The sequence below is a fragment of the Balaenoptera physalus genome, assembly GCF_965194825.1.
Source record: "Balaenoptera physalus genome assembly, contig: HAP1_SCAFFOLD_2110, whole genome shotgun sequence".
NCBI lineage: Eukaryota > Metazoa > Chordata > Mammalia > Artiodactyla > Balaenopteridae > Balaenoptera > Balaenoptera physalus.
The window spans coordinates 59,162-73,564 of NW_028124695.1; the positions used below are offsets into that span (position 1 = coordinate 59,162).

At 48.2% G+C, this 14,403-nt stretch overlaps 1 long non-coding RNA gene across 1 annotated transcript; it reads right to left on the reverse strand.

The window, feature by feature from the left end:
• Window positions 1-6,867: 6,867 nt before the first annotated feature.
• On the reverse strand, window positions 6,868-12,897 carry LOC309654137. The gene is made up of 3 exons (XR_014259926.1): window positions 12,862-12,897; window positions 9,288-9,308; window positions 6,868-7,514 (listed from the first exon to the last, which is right to left on the reverse strand). It is a non-coding gene; the product is annotated as an uncharacterized lncRNA (long non-coding RNA).
• Window positions 12,898-14,403: the final 1,506 nt, after the last annotated feature.

Sequence of the window (14,403 nt, forward strand, 5' to 3'; positions counted from 1 at the left end):
CTTCTAAAACCCTGGAGTGTAAGAGGAAGAACTGTGCTTTGGTTACAGCAGGAAAGCAAGACGACTTTCTCGTGTAAGGATGGGGTCTTAAGGTTTGACTTTAAAGAAGGAATGCGTTGCAGTTTTGGTTTCTCAGTTCCGCTCAGCCTAGGGCAATGAGGCAGATTTGCATGACATATAGGACTTGAGAGAACACATTTCCTGGAGTTGTTGGAGAGCTGAGGAAATCTAGCTCTTCCAAGGAAGAGTGCAGTGTGTTGCCCTACACACAAAATACACAGTGACTGCGAAATGTTTCCGGGCCTGGATGTTTCTTAGTAGCCCAGTGGAGCCTGCTGGTACTCGGTGCTCTTGCAGGGAATAGGGTGCCCACGAGAGGTCCTCGGTGTCTTGAAAAGCTTACTAACCTTAAAAGAAAACAGACCTAAAACAAATGCCTCAAGGAAACTGCTGCAAGCTTAGTTAGCTTCGGCAGGGCTATTCAAGGCTTTACCTGGAGGAAAGAACTCACGTCAAGTTTCCTTTATCTCTAGGGCGTCTGAGGAGAGGCTCCCACCCAGGCTATGAAAGCACCCTGTTGATGCAGAGAACACTCGTTCCCTTCCCAGAGCCCTGCCTACAATGACTAAAGACTCGTCCTAAAACTGTTATTTAGGTAACGTCAAGGCAGCATGAATGGAGCATTCAAAATGGGAAAGCAAGGCTTGTGCCATAAGGTCCCCGTTTCCAGCGAACACGCGGCCTACCTACTTGTGATTTCTACCAAGTAAATATATACTCTAGCTAAACACTGGTCCCTTCCTTGAATAAAATTTATTTGGCACGGAGTTCTGCGTGTAGCCAACAGCCTCCCCCAAGGAGCGCTCTAGGTAGGCTATCGGGCTTAGCTTCTTCTAAAACCCTGCAGTGTAAGAGGAAGAACTGTGCTTTGGTTACAGCAGGAACGCAAGCTGACTTTCTCCTGTAAGGATGGAGTCTTAAGGTATGACTTTGTAGAAGGAATGCGAAACAGTTTTGGTTTCTCAGTGCCGCTCAGCCTAGGGCAATGAGGCAGATTTGCATGATATGTAGGACGTGAGAGAACACATTTCCTGGAGCTGTTGGAGAACAGAGGAAATCTAGCTCTTCCAAGGAAGAGTGCAGTGTGTTGGCCTACACACAAAGTACACAGAGTGACTGGGGAAGGTTTCCGGGCCTGGATGTTTCTTAGTAGCCCAGTGGAGCCTGCCGGTACTCGGTGGTCTTGCAGGGAATAGGGTGCCCACACGAGGTCCTCGTTGTCTTGAAAAGCTTACTAACCTTAAAAGAAAACAGACCTGAAGCTAATGCCTCAAGGAAACTGCTCCAAACTTAGCTTCGGCAGGGCTATTCAAGGCTTTACCTTGAGGAAAGGACACACGACATGTTTCCTTTTATCTCTAGAGCGCCTCAGGAGAGGCTCCCACCTAGGCTATGAAAGCACCCTGTTGATGTAGAGAACACTCGTTCCCTCCCAGAGCCCTGTCTACAGTAACTAGAGACCCGTCCTAAAACTGTTATTTACGTAGCTTCAAGGCAGCATGAATGGAGAATTCAAAATGGGTAAGCAAGGCTTGTGTCATAGTATCCCCGTTTCCAGCGAACATGTGGCCTACCTCCTTGTGATTTCTACCAAGTAAATATATACTCTAGGTACACACTGGTTCCTTCCTTGAATAAAGTTTATTTGGCACGTAATTCTGCCTGTAGCCAACCGCCTCCCCCAGCGATCACTCTGGGTAGGGTATCGGGCTTAGCTTCTTCTAAAACCCTGGAGTGTAAGAGGAAGAACTGTGCTGTGGTTACAGCAGAAACGCAAGCCGACTTTCTACTGTAAGGATGGGGTGTTAAGGTATGACTTTGTAGACGGAATGCGAAGCAGTATTGTTTTCTCAGTTCTTCAGCCTAGGGCAATGAGGCATATTTGCCTGACATGTAGGAATTGAGAGAACACATTTCCTGGAGCTGTTGGAGAGCTGAGGAAATCTAGCTCTCCCAAGGAAGTTTGCAGTGTGTTGCCCTACACTCAGCATACACAGAGTGACTGGGAAAGGTTTTCGGGCCTGGAAGTGTCTTAGCAGCCTAGTGGAACCTGGCGCTACTCGGTGTTCGTGCAGGGAATAGGGTGCCCACGCGAGGTCCTCCGTTTCCTGAAAAGCTCACTAACGTTAAAGAAAGCAGACCTAAAGCTAATGCCTCAAAGACTCTGCTCCAAGCTTCCACATCGGCAGGGCTATTCTAGGCTTTACCTTGAGGAAAGGACTCACGTCAAGTTTCCTTTATGCTCTAGAGCGTCTCAGGCGAGGCTCCCATCCAGGTATGAAAGCACCCTGTTGATGTAGTGAACACTCGTTCCCTTCCCCGAGCCCTGCCGACAGACACTAGAGACCCGTCCTAAAACTGTTATTTAGGTAGGTTCAAGGCAGCAGGAATGGAACATTCAAAATGGGAAAGCAAGGCTTGTGCCATCAGGTCCCCGTTTCCAGCGAATACGCACCCTAAACCCTTGTGATTTCTGCCAAGTAAATATACACTCTAGCAACACACTGGTCCCTTCCTTGAATAAAATTTATTTGGCACGGAATTCTGCGTGTAGCCAACCGCCTCCCCCAGGGAGCGCTCTGGGTAGGCTATCGGGCTTAGCTTCTTCTAAAACCCTGGAGTGTAAGAGGAAGAACTGTGCTTTGGTTACAGCAGGAAAGCAAGCCGACTTTCTCCTGTAAGGATGGGGTCTTAAGGTTTGACTTTAAAGAAGGAATGCGTTGCAGTTTTGGTTTCTCAGTGCCGCTCAGCCTAGGGCAATGAGGGAGATTTGCGTGACATATAGGACTTGAGAGAACACATTTCCTGGAGTTGTTGGAGAGCTGAGGAAATCTAGCTCTTCCAAGGAAGAGTGCAGTGTGTTGCCCTACACACAAAATACACAGTGACTGGGAAATGTTTCCGGGCCTGGATGTTTCTTAGTAGCCCAGTGGAGCCTGCTGGTACTCGGTGCTCTTGCAGGGATTAGGGTGCCCACGAGAGGTCCTCGGTGTCTTGAAAAGCTTACTAACCTTAAAAGAAAACAGACCTACAACAAATGCCTCAAGGAAACTGCTGCAAGCTTAGTTAGCTTCGGCAGGGCTATTCAAGGCTTTACCTGGAGGAAAGAACTCACGTCAAGTTTCCTTTATGTCTAGGGCGTCTGAGGAGAGGCTCCCACCCAGGCTATGAAAGCACCCTGTTGATGCAGAGAACACTCGTTCCCTTCCCAGAGCCCTGCCTACAATGACTAAAGACTCGTCCTAAAACTGTTATTTAGGTAACTTCAAGGCAGCATGATTGGAGCACTCAAAATGGGAAAGCAAGGCTTGTGCCATAAGGTCCCCGTTTCCAGCGAACACGCAGCCTACCTACTTGTGATTTCTACCAAGTAAATATACACTCTAGTTAAACACTGGTCCCTTCCTTGAATAAAGTTTATTTGGCACGGAGTTCTGCGTGTAGCCAACAGCCTCCCCCAAGGAGCGCTCTAGGTAGGCTATCGGGCTTAGCATCTTCTATAACCCTGCAGTGTAAGAGGAAGAACTGTGCTTTGGTTACAGCAGGAACGCAAGCCTACTTTCTCCTGTAAGGATAGGGTCTTAAGGTATGACTTTGTAGAAGGAATGCGAAGCAGTTTTGGTTTCTCAGTGCCGATCAGCCTAGGGCAATGAGGCAGATTTGCATGACATATAGGACTTGAGAGAACACATTTCCTGGAGTTGTTGGAGAGCTGAGGAAATCTAGCTCTTCCAAGGAAGAGTGCAGTGTGTTGGCCTACACACAAAATACACAGAGTGACTGGGAAAGTTTTCCGGGCCTGGATGTTTCTTAGTAGCCCAGTGGAGACTGCTGGTACTCGGTGGTCTTCCAGGGAATAAGGTGCCCACGCGAGGTCCTCGGTGTCTTGAAAAGCTTACTAACCTTAAAAGGAAACAGACCTAAAACAAATGCCTCAAGGAAACTGCTGCAAGCTTAGTTAGCTTCGGCAGGGCTATTCAAGGCTTTACCTGGAGGAAAGAGCTCACGTCAAGTTTCCTTTATCTCTAGGGCGTCTGAGGAGAGGCTCCCACCCAGGCTATGAAAGCACCCTGTTGATGCAGAGAACACTCGTTCCCTTCCCAGAGCCCTGCCTACAATGACTAAAGACTCGTCCTAAAACTGTTATTTAGGTAACTTCAGGGCAGCATGAATGGAGCATTCAAAATGGGAAAGCAAGGCTTGTGCCATAAGGTCCCCGTTTCCAGCGAACACGCGGCCTACCTACTTGTGATTTCTACCAAGTAAATATATACTCTAGCTAAACACTGGTCCCTTCCTTGAATAAAATTTATTTGGCACGGAGTTCTGCGTGTAGCCAACAGCCTCCCCCAAGGAGCGCTCTAGGTAGGCTATCGGGCTTAGCTTCTTCTAAAACCCTGCAGTGTAAGAGGAAGAACTGTGCTTTGGTTACAGCAGGAACGCAAGCTGACTTTCTCCTGTAAGGATGGAGTCTTAAGGTATGACTTTGTAGAAGGAATGCGAAACAGTTTTGGTTTCTCAGTGCCGCTCAGCCTAGGGCAATGAGGCAGATTTGCATGATATGTAGGACGTGAGAGAACACATTTCCTGGAGCTGTTGGAGAGCAGAGGAAATCTAGCTCTTCCAAGGAAGAGTGCAGTGTGTTGGCCTACACACAAAGTACACAGAGTGACTGGGGAAGGTTTCCGGGCCTGGATGTTTCTTAGTAGCCCAGTGGAGCCTGCCGGTACTCGGTGGTCTTGCAGGGAATAGGGTGCCCACACGAGGTCCTCGTTGTCTTGAAAAGCTTACTAACCTTAAAAGAAAACAGACCTGAAACTAATGCCTCAAGGAAACTGCTCCAAACTTAGCTTCGGCAGGGCTATTCAAGGCTTTACCTTGAGGAAAGGACACACGACATGTTTCCTTTTATCTCTAGAGCGCCTCAGGAGAGGCTCCCACCTAGGCTATGAAAGCACCCTGTTGATGTAGAGAACACTCGTTCCCTCCCAGAGCCCTGTCTACAGTAACTAGAGACCCGTCCTAAAACTGTTATTTACGTAGCTTCAAGGCAGCATGAATGGAGAATTCAAAATGGGTAAGCAAGGCTTGTGTCATAGTATCCCCGTTTCCAGCGAACATGTGGCCTACCTCCTTGTGATTTCTACCAAGTAAATATATACTCTAGGTACACACTGGTTCCTTCCTTGAATAAAGTTTATTTGGCACGTAATTCTGCCTGTAGCCAACCGCCTCCCCCAGCGATCACTCTGGGTAGGGTATCGGGCTTAGCTTCTTCTAAAACCCTGGAGTGTAAGAGGAAGAACTGTGCTGTGGTTACAGCAGAAACGCAAGCCGACTTTCTACTGTAAGGATGGGGTGTTAAGGTATGACTTTGTAGACGGAATGCGAAGCAGTATTGTTTTCTCAGTTCTTCAGCCTAGGGCAATGAGGCATATTTGCCTGACATGTAGGAATTGAGAGAACACATTTCCTGGAGCTGTTGGAGAGCTGAGGAAATCTAGCTCTCCCAAGGAAGTTTGCAGTGTGTTGCCCTACACTCAGCATACACAGAGTGACTGGGAAAGGTTTTCGGGCCTGGAAGTGTCTTAGCAGCCTAGTGGAACCTGGCGCTACTCGGTGTTCGTGCAGGGAATAGGGTGCCCACGCGAGGTCCTCCGTTTCCTGAAAAGCTCACTAACGTTAAAGAAAGCAGACCTAAAGCTAATGCCTCAAAGACTCTGCTCCAAGCTTCCACATCGGCAGGGCTATTCTAGGCTTTACCTTGAGGAAAGGACTCACGTCAAGTTTCCTTTATGCTCTAGAGCGTCTCAGGCGAGGCTCCCATCCAGGTATGAAAGCACCCTGTTGATGTAGTGAACACTCGTTCCCTTCCCCGAGCCCTGCCGACAGACACTAGAGACCCGTCCTAAAACTGTTATTTAGGTAGGTTCAAGGCAGCAGGAATGGAACATTCAAAATGGGAAAGCAAGGCTTGTGCCATCAGGTCCCCGTTTCCAGCGAATACGCACCCTAAACCCTTGTGATTTCTGCCAAGTAAATATACACTCTAGCAACACACTGGTCCCTTCCTTGAATAAAATTTATTTGGCACGGAATTCTGCGTGTAGCCAACCGCCTCCCCCAGGGAGCGCTCTGGGTAGGCTATCGGGCTTAGCTTCTTCTAAAACCCTGGAGTGTAAGAGGAAGAACTGTGCTTTGGTTACAGCAGGAAAGCAAGCCGACTTTCTCCTGTAAGGATGGGGTCTTAAGGTTTGACTTTAAAGAAGGAATGCGTTGCAGTTTTGGTTTCTCAGTGCCGCTCAGCCTAGGGCAATGAGGGAGATTTGCATGACATATAGGACTTGAGAGAACACATTTCCTGGAGTTGTTGGAGAGCTGAGGAAATCTAGCTCTTCCAAAGAAGAGTGCAGTGTGTTGCCCTACACACAAAATACACAGTGACTGGGAAATGTTTCCGGGCCTGGATGTTTCTTAGTAGCCCAGTGGAGCCTGCTGGTACTCGGTGCTCTTGCAGGGATTAGGGTGCCCACGAGAGGTCCTCGGTGTCTTGAAAAGCTTACTAACCTTAAAAGAAAACAGACCTACAACAAATGCCTCAAGGAAACTGCTGCAAGCTTAGTTAGCTTCGGCAGGGCTATTCAAGGCTTTACCTGGAGGAAAGAACTCACGTCAAGTTTCCTTTATGTCTAGGGCGTCTGAGGAGAGGCTCCCACCCAGGCTATGAAAGCACCCTGTTGATGCAGAGAACACTCGTTCCCTTCCCAGAGCCCTGCCTACAATGACTAAAGACTCGTCCTAAAACTGTTATTTAGGTAACTTCAAGGCAGCATGATTGGAGCACTCAAAATGGGAAAGCAAGGCTTGTGCCATAAGGTCCCCGTTTCCAGCGAACACGCAGCCTACCTACTTGTGATTTCTACCAAGTAAATATACACTCTAGTTAAACACTGGTCCCTTCCTTGAATAAAGTTTATTTGGCACGGAGTTCTGCGTGTAGCCAACAGCCTCCCCCAAGGAGCGCTCTAGGTAGGCTATCGGGCTTAGCATCTTCTATAACCCTGCAGTGTAAGAGGAAGAACTGTGCTTTGGTTACAGCAGGAACGCAAGCCTACTTTCTCCTGTAAGGATAGGGTCTTAAGGTATGACTTTGTAGAAGGAATGCGAAGCAGTTTTGGTTTCTCAGTGCCGATCAGCCTAGGGCAATGAGGCAGATTTGCATGACATATAGGACTTGAGAGAACACATTTCCTGGAGTTGTTGGAGAGCTGAGGAAATCTAGCTCTTCCAAGGAAGAGTGCAGTGTGTTGGCCTACACACAAAATACACAGAGTGACTGGGAAAGTTTTCCGGGCCTGGATGTTTCTTAGTAGCCCAGTGGAGACTGCTGGTACTCGGTGGTCTTCCAGGGAATAAGGTGCCCACGCGAGGTCCTCGGTGTCTTGAAAAGCTTACTAACCTTAAAAGGAAACAGACCTAAAACTAATGCCTCAAGGAAACTGCTCCAAACTTAGCTTCGGCAGGGCTATTCAAGGCTTTACCTTGAGGAAAGGACACACGACATGTTTCCTTTTATCTCTAGAGCGCCTCAGGAGAGGCTCCCACCTAGGCTATGAAAGCACCCTGTTGATGTAGAGAACACTCGTTCCCTCCCAGAGCCCTGTCTACAGTAACTAGAGACCCGTCCTAAAACTGTTATTTACGTAGCTTCAAGGCAGCATGAATGGAGAATTCAAAATGGGTAAGCAAGGCTTGTGTCATAGTATCCCCGTTTCCAGCGAACATGTGGCCTACCTCCTTGTGATTTCTACCAAGTAAATATATACTCTAGGTACACACTGGTCCCTTCCTTGAATAAAGTTTATTTGGCACGTAATTCTGCGTGTAGCCAACCGCCTCCCCCAGGGATCGCTCTGGGTAGGCTATCGGGCTTAGCTTCTTCTAAAACCCTGGAGTGTAAGAGGAAGAACTGTGCTGTGGTTACAGCAGAAACGCAAGCCGACTTTCTACTGTAAGGATGGGGTGTTAAGGTATGACTTTGTAGACGGAATGCGAAGCAGTATTGTTTTCTCAGTTCTTCAGCCTAGGGCAATGAGGCATATTTGCCTGACATGTAGGAATTGAGAGAACACATTTCCTGGAGCTGTTGGAGAGCTGAGGAAATCTAGCTCTCCCAAGGAAGTTTGCAGTGTGTTGCCCTACACTCAGCATACACAGAGTGACTGGGAAAGGTTTTCGGGCCTGGAAGTGTCTTAGCAGCCTAGTGGAACCTGGCGGTACTCGGTGTTCGTGCAGGGAATAGGGTGCCCACGCGAGGTCCTCCGTTTCCTGAAAAGCTCACTAACGTTAAAGAAAACAGACCTAAAGCTAATGCCTCAAAGACTCTGCTCCAAGCTTCCACATCGGCAGGGCTATTCTAGGCTTTACCTTGAGGAAAGGACTCACGTCAAGTTTCCTTTATGCTCTAGAGCGTCTCAGGCGAGGCTCCCATCCAGGTATGAAAGCACCCTGTTGATGTAGTGAACACTCGTTCCCTTCCCAGAGCCCTGCCTACAGACACTAGAGACCCGTCCTAAAATTGTAATTTATGTAGCTTCAAGGCAGCTTGAATGGAGCATTCAAAATGGGTAAGCAAGGCTTTTGCCATAAGTTCCCCGTTTCCAGCGAACATGCAGCCTACCTCCTTGTGATTTCTACCAAGTAAATATACACTCTAGCTACACACTGGTCCCTTCCTTGAATAAAGTTTATTTGGCACGGAATTCTGCGTGTAGCCAACCGCCTCCCCCAGGGAGCGCTCTGGGTAGGGTATCGGGCTTAGCTTCTTCTAAAACCCTGGAGTGTAAGAGGAAGAACTGTGCTTTGGTTACAGCAGGAAAGCAAGACGACTTTCTCGTGTAAGGATGGGGTCTTAAGGTTTGACTTTAAAGAAGGAATGCGTTGCAGTTTTGGTTTCTCAGTTCCGCTCAGCCTAGGGAAATGAGGGAGATTTGCATGACATATAGGACTTGAGAGAACACATTTCCTGGAGTTGTTGGAGAGCTGAGGAAATCTAGCTCTTCCAAGGAAGAGTGCAGTGTGTTGCCCTACACACAAAATACACAGTGACTGCGAAATGTTTCCGGGCCTGGATGTTTCTTAGTAGCCCAGTGGAGCCTGCTGGTACTCGGTGCTCTTGCAGGGAATAGGGTGCCCACGAGAGGTCCTCGGTGTCTTGAAAAGCTTACTAACCTTAAAAGAAAACAGACCTAAAACAAATGCCTCAAGGAAACTGCTGCAAGCTTAGTTAGCTTCGGCAGGGCTATTCAAGGCTTTACCTGGAGGAAAGAACTCACGTCAAGTTTCCTTTATCTCTAGGGCGTCTGAGAAGAGGCTCCCACCCAGGCTATGAAAGCACCCGGTTGATGCAGAGAACACTCGTTCCCTTCCCAGAGCCCTGCCTACAATGACTAAAGACTCGTCCTAAAACTGTTATTTAGGTAACGTCAAGGCAGCATGAATGGAGCATTCAAAATGGGAAAGCAAGGCTTGTGCCATAAGGTCCCCGTTTCCAGCGAACACGCGGCCTACCTACTTGTGATTTCTACCAAGTAAATATATACTCTAGCTAAACACTGGTCCCTTCCTTGAATAAAATTTATTTGGCACGGAGTTCTGCGTGTAGCCAACAGCCTCCCCCAAGGAGCGCTCTAGGTAGGCTATCGGGCTTAGCTTCTTCTAAAACCCTGCAGTGTAAGAGGAAGAACTGTGCTTTGGTTACAGCAGGAACGCAAGCTGACTTTCTCCTGTAAGGATGGAGTCTTAAGGTATGACTTTGTAGAAGGAATGCGAAACAGTTTTGGTTTCTCAGTGCCGCTCAGCCTAGGGCAATGAGGCAGATTTGCATGATATGTAGGACGTGAGAGAACACATTTCCTGGAGCTGTTGGAGAGCAGAGGAAATCTAGCTCTTCCAAGGAAGAGTGCAGTGTGTTGGCCTACACACAAAATACACAGAGTGACTGGGGAAGGTTTCCGGGCCTGGATGTTTCTTAGTAGCCCAGTGGAGCCTGCCGGTACTCGGTGGTCTTGCAGGGAATAGGGTGCCCACACGAGGTCCTCGTTGTCTTGAAAAGCTTACTAACCTTAAAAGAAAACAGACCTGAAACTAATGCCTCAAGGAAACTGCTCCAAACTTAGCTTCGGCAGGGCTATTCAAGGCTTTACCTTGAGGAAAGGACACACGACATGTTTCCTTTTATCTCTAGAGCGCCTCAGGAGAGGCTCCCACCTAGGCTATGAAAGCACCCTGTTGATGTAGAGAACACTCGTTCCCTCCCAGAGCCCTGTCTACAATAACTAGAGACCCGTCCTAAAACTGTTATTTACGTAGCTTCAAGGCAGCATGAATGGAGAATTCAAAATGGGTAAGCAAGGCTTGTGTCATAGTATCCCCGTTTCCAGCGAACATGTGGCCTACCTCCTTGTGATTTCTACCAAGTAAATATATACTCTAGGTACACACTGGTCCCTTCCTTGAATAAAGTTTATTTGGCACGTAATTCTGCGTGTAGCCAACCGCCTCCCCCAGCGATCGCTCTGGGTAGGCTATCGGGCTTAGCTTCTTCTAAAACCCTGGAGTGTAAGAGGAAGAACTGTGCTGTGGTTACAGCAGAAACGCAAGCCGACTTTCTACTGTAAGGATGGGGTGTTAAGGTATGACTTTGTAGACGGAATGCGAAGCAGTATTGTTTTCTCAGTTCTTCAGCCTAGGGCAATGAGGCATATTTGCCTGACATGTAGGAATTGAGAGAACACATTTCCTGGAGCTGTTGGAGAGCTGAGGAAATCTAGCTCTCCCAAGGAAGTTTAGAGTGTGTTGCCCTACACTCAGCATACACAGAGTGACTGGGAAAGGTTTTCGGGCCTGGAAGTGTCTTAGCAGCCTAGTGGAACCTGGCGGTACTCGGTGTTCGTGCAGGGAATAGGGTGCCCACGCGAGGTCCTCCGTTTCCTGAAAAGCTCACTAACGTTAAAGAAAGCAGACCTAAAGCTAATGCCTCAAAGACTCTGCTCCAAGCTTTCACATCGGCAGGGCTATTCTAGGCTTTACCTTGAGGAAAGGACTCACGTCAAGTTTCCTTTATGCTCTAGAGCGTCTCAGGCGAGGCTCCCATCCAGGTATGAAAGCACCCTGTTGATGTAGTGAACACTCGTTCCCTTCCCCGAGCCCTGCCGACAGACACTAGAGACCCGTCCTAAAACTGTTATTTAGGTAGGTTCAAGGCAGCAGGAATGGAACATTCAAAATGGGTAAGCAAGGCTTGTGCCATCAGGTCCCCGTTTCCAGCGAACACGCACCCTAAACCCTTGTGATTTCTGCCAAGGAAATATACACTCTAGCAACACACTGGTCCCTTCCTTGAATAAAATTTATTTGGCACGGAATTCTGCGTGTAGCCAACCGCCTCCCCCAGGGAGCGCTCTGGGTAGGCTATCGGGCTTAGCTTCTTCTAAAACCCTGGAGTGTAAGAGGAAGAACTGTGCTTTGGTTACAGCAGGAAAGCAAGACGACTTTCTCGTGTAAGGATGGGGTCTTAAGGATTGACTTTAAAGAAGGAATGCGTTGCAGTTTTGGTTTCTCAGTTCCGCTCAGCCTAGGGAAATGAGGGAGATTTGCATGACATATAGGACTTGAGAGAACACATTTCCTGGAGTTGTTGGAGAGCTGAGGAAATCTAGCTCTTCCAAGGAAGAGTGCAGTGTGTTGCCCTACACACAAAATACACAGTGACTGCGAAATGTTTCCGGGCCTGGATGTTTCTTAGTAGCCCAGTGGAGCCTGCTGGTACTCGGTGCTCTTGCAGGGAATAGGGTGCCCACGAGAGGTCCTCGGTGTCTTGAAAAGCTTACTAACCTTACAAGAAAACAGACCTAAAACAAATGCCTCAAGGAAACTGCTGCAAGCTTAGTTAGCTTCGGCAGGGCTATTCAAGGCTTTACCTGGAGGAAAGAACTCACGTCAAGTTTCCTTTATCTCTAGGGCGTCTGAGGAGAGGCTCCCACCCAGGCTATGAAAGCACCCGGTTGATGCAGAGAACACTCGTTCCCTTCCCAGAGCCCTGCCTACAATGACTAAAGACTCGTCCTAAAACTGTTATTTAGGTAACGTCAAGGCAGCATGAATGGAGCATTCAAAATGGGAAAGCAAGGCTTGTGCCATAAGGTCCCCGTTTCCAGCGAACACGCGGCCTACCTACTTGTGATTTCTACCAAGTAAATATATACTCTAGCTAAACACTGGTCCCTTCCTTGAATAAAATTTATTTGGCACGGAGTTCTGCGTGTAGCCAACAGCCTCCCCCAAGGAGCGCTCTAGGTAGGCTATCGGGTTTAGCTTCTTCTAAAACCCTGGAGTGTAAGAGGAAGAACTGTGCTGTGGTTACAGCAGAAACGCAAGCCGACTTTCTACTGTAAGGATGGGGTGTTAAGGTATGACTTTGTAGACGGAATGCGAAGCAGTATTGTTTTCTCAGTTCTTCAGCCTAGGGCAATGAGGCATATTTGCCTGACATGTAGGAATTGAGAGAACACATTTCCTGGAGCTGTTGGAGAGCTGAGGAAATCTAGCTCTCCCAAGGAAGTTTGCAGTGTGTTGCCCTACACTCAGCATACACAGAGTGACTGGGAAAGGTTTTCGGGCCTGGAAGTGTCTTAGCAGCCTAGTGGAACCTGGCGGTACTCGGTGTTCGTGCAGGGAATAGGGTGCCCACGCGAGGTCCTCCGTTTCCTGAAAAGCTCACTAACGTTAAAGAAAACAGACCTAAAGCTAATGCCTCAAAGACTCTGCTCCAAGCTTCCACATCGGCAGGGCTATTCTAGGCTTTACCTTGAGGAAAGGACTCACGTCAAGTTTCCTTTATGCTCTAGAGCGTCTCAGGCGAGGCTCCCATCCAGGTATGAAAGCACCCTGTTGATGTAGTGAACACTCGTTCCCTTCCCAGAGCCCTGCCTACAGACACTAGAGACCCGTCCTAAAATTGTAATTTATGTAGCTTCAAGGCAGCTTGAATGGAGCATTCAAAATGGGTAAGCAAGGCTTTTGCCATAAGTTCCCCGTTTCCAGCGAACATGCAGCCTACCTCCTTGTGATTTCTACCAAGTAAATATACACTCTAGCTACACACTGGTCCCTTCCTTGAATAAAGTTTATTTGGCACGGAATTCTGCGTGTAGCCAACCGCCTCCCCCAGGGAGCGCTCTGGGTAGGGTATCGGGCTTAGCTTCTTCTAAAACCCTGGAGTGTAAGAGGAAGAACTGTGCTTTGGTTACAGCAGGAAAGCAAGACGACTTTCTCGTGTAAGGATGGGGTCTTAAGGTTTGACTTTAAAGAAGGAATGCGTTGCAGTTTTGGTTTCTCAGTTCCGCTCCGCCTAGGGAAATGAGGGAGATTTGCATGACATATAGGACTTGAGAGAACACATTTCCTGGAGTTGTTGGAGAGCTGAGGAAATCTAGCTCTTCCAAGGAAGAGTGCAGTGTGTTGCCCTACACACAAAATACACAGTGACTGCGAAATGTTTCCGGGCCTGGATGTTTCTTAGTAGCCCAGTGGAGCCTGCTGGTACTCGGTGCTCTTGCAGGGAATAGGGTGCCCACGAGAGGTCCTCGGTGTCTTGAAAAGCTTACTAACCTTAAAAGAAAACAGACCTAAAACAAATGCCTCAAGGAAACTGCTGCAAGCTTAGTTAGCTTCGGCAGGGCTATTCAAGGCTTTACCTGGAGGAAAGAACTCACGTCAAGTTTCCTTTATCTCTAGGGCGTCTGAGAAGAGGCTCCCACCCAGGCTATGAAAGCACCCGGTTGATGCAGAGAACACTCGTTCCCTTCCCAGAGCCCTGCCTACAATGACTAAAGACTCGTCCTAAAACTGTTATTTAGGTAACTTCAAGGCAGCATGAATGGAGCATTCAAAATGGGAAAGCAAGGCTTGTGCCATAAGGTCCCCGTTTCCAGCGAACACGCGGCCTACCTACTTGTGATTTCTACCAAGTAAATATATACTCTAGCTAAACACTGGTCCCTTCCTTGAATAAAATTTATTTGGCACGGAGTTCTGCGTGTAGCCAACAGCCTCCCCCAAGGAGCGCTCTAGGTAGGCTATCGGGCTTAGTTTCTTCTAAAACCCTGCAGTGTAAGAGGAAGAACTGTGCTTTGGTTACAGCAGGAACGCAAGCTGACTTTCTCCTGTAAGGATGGAGTCTTAAGGTATGACTTTGTAGAAGGAATGCGAAACAGTTTTGGTTTCTCAGTGCCGCTCAGCCTAGGGCAATGAGGCAGATTTGCATGATATGTAGGACGTGAG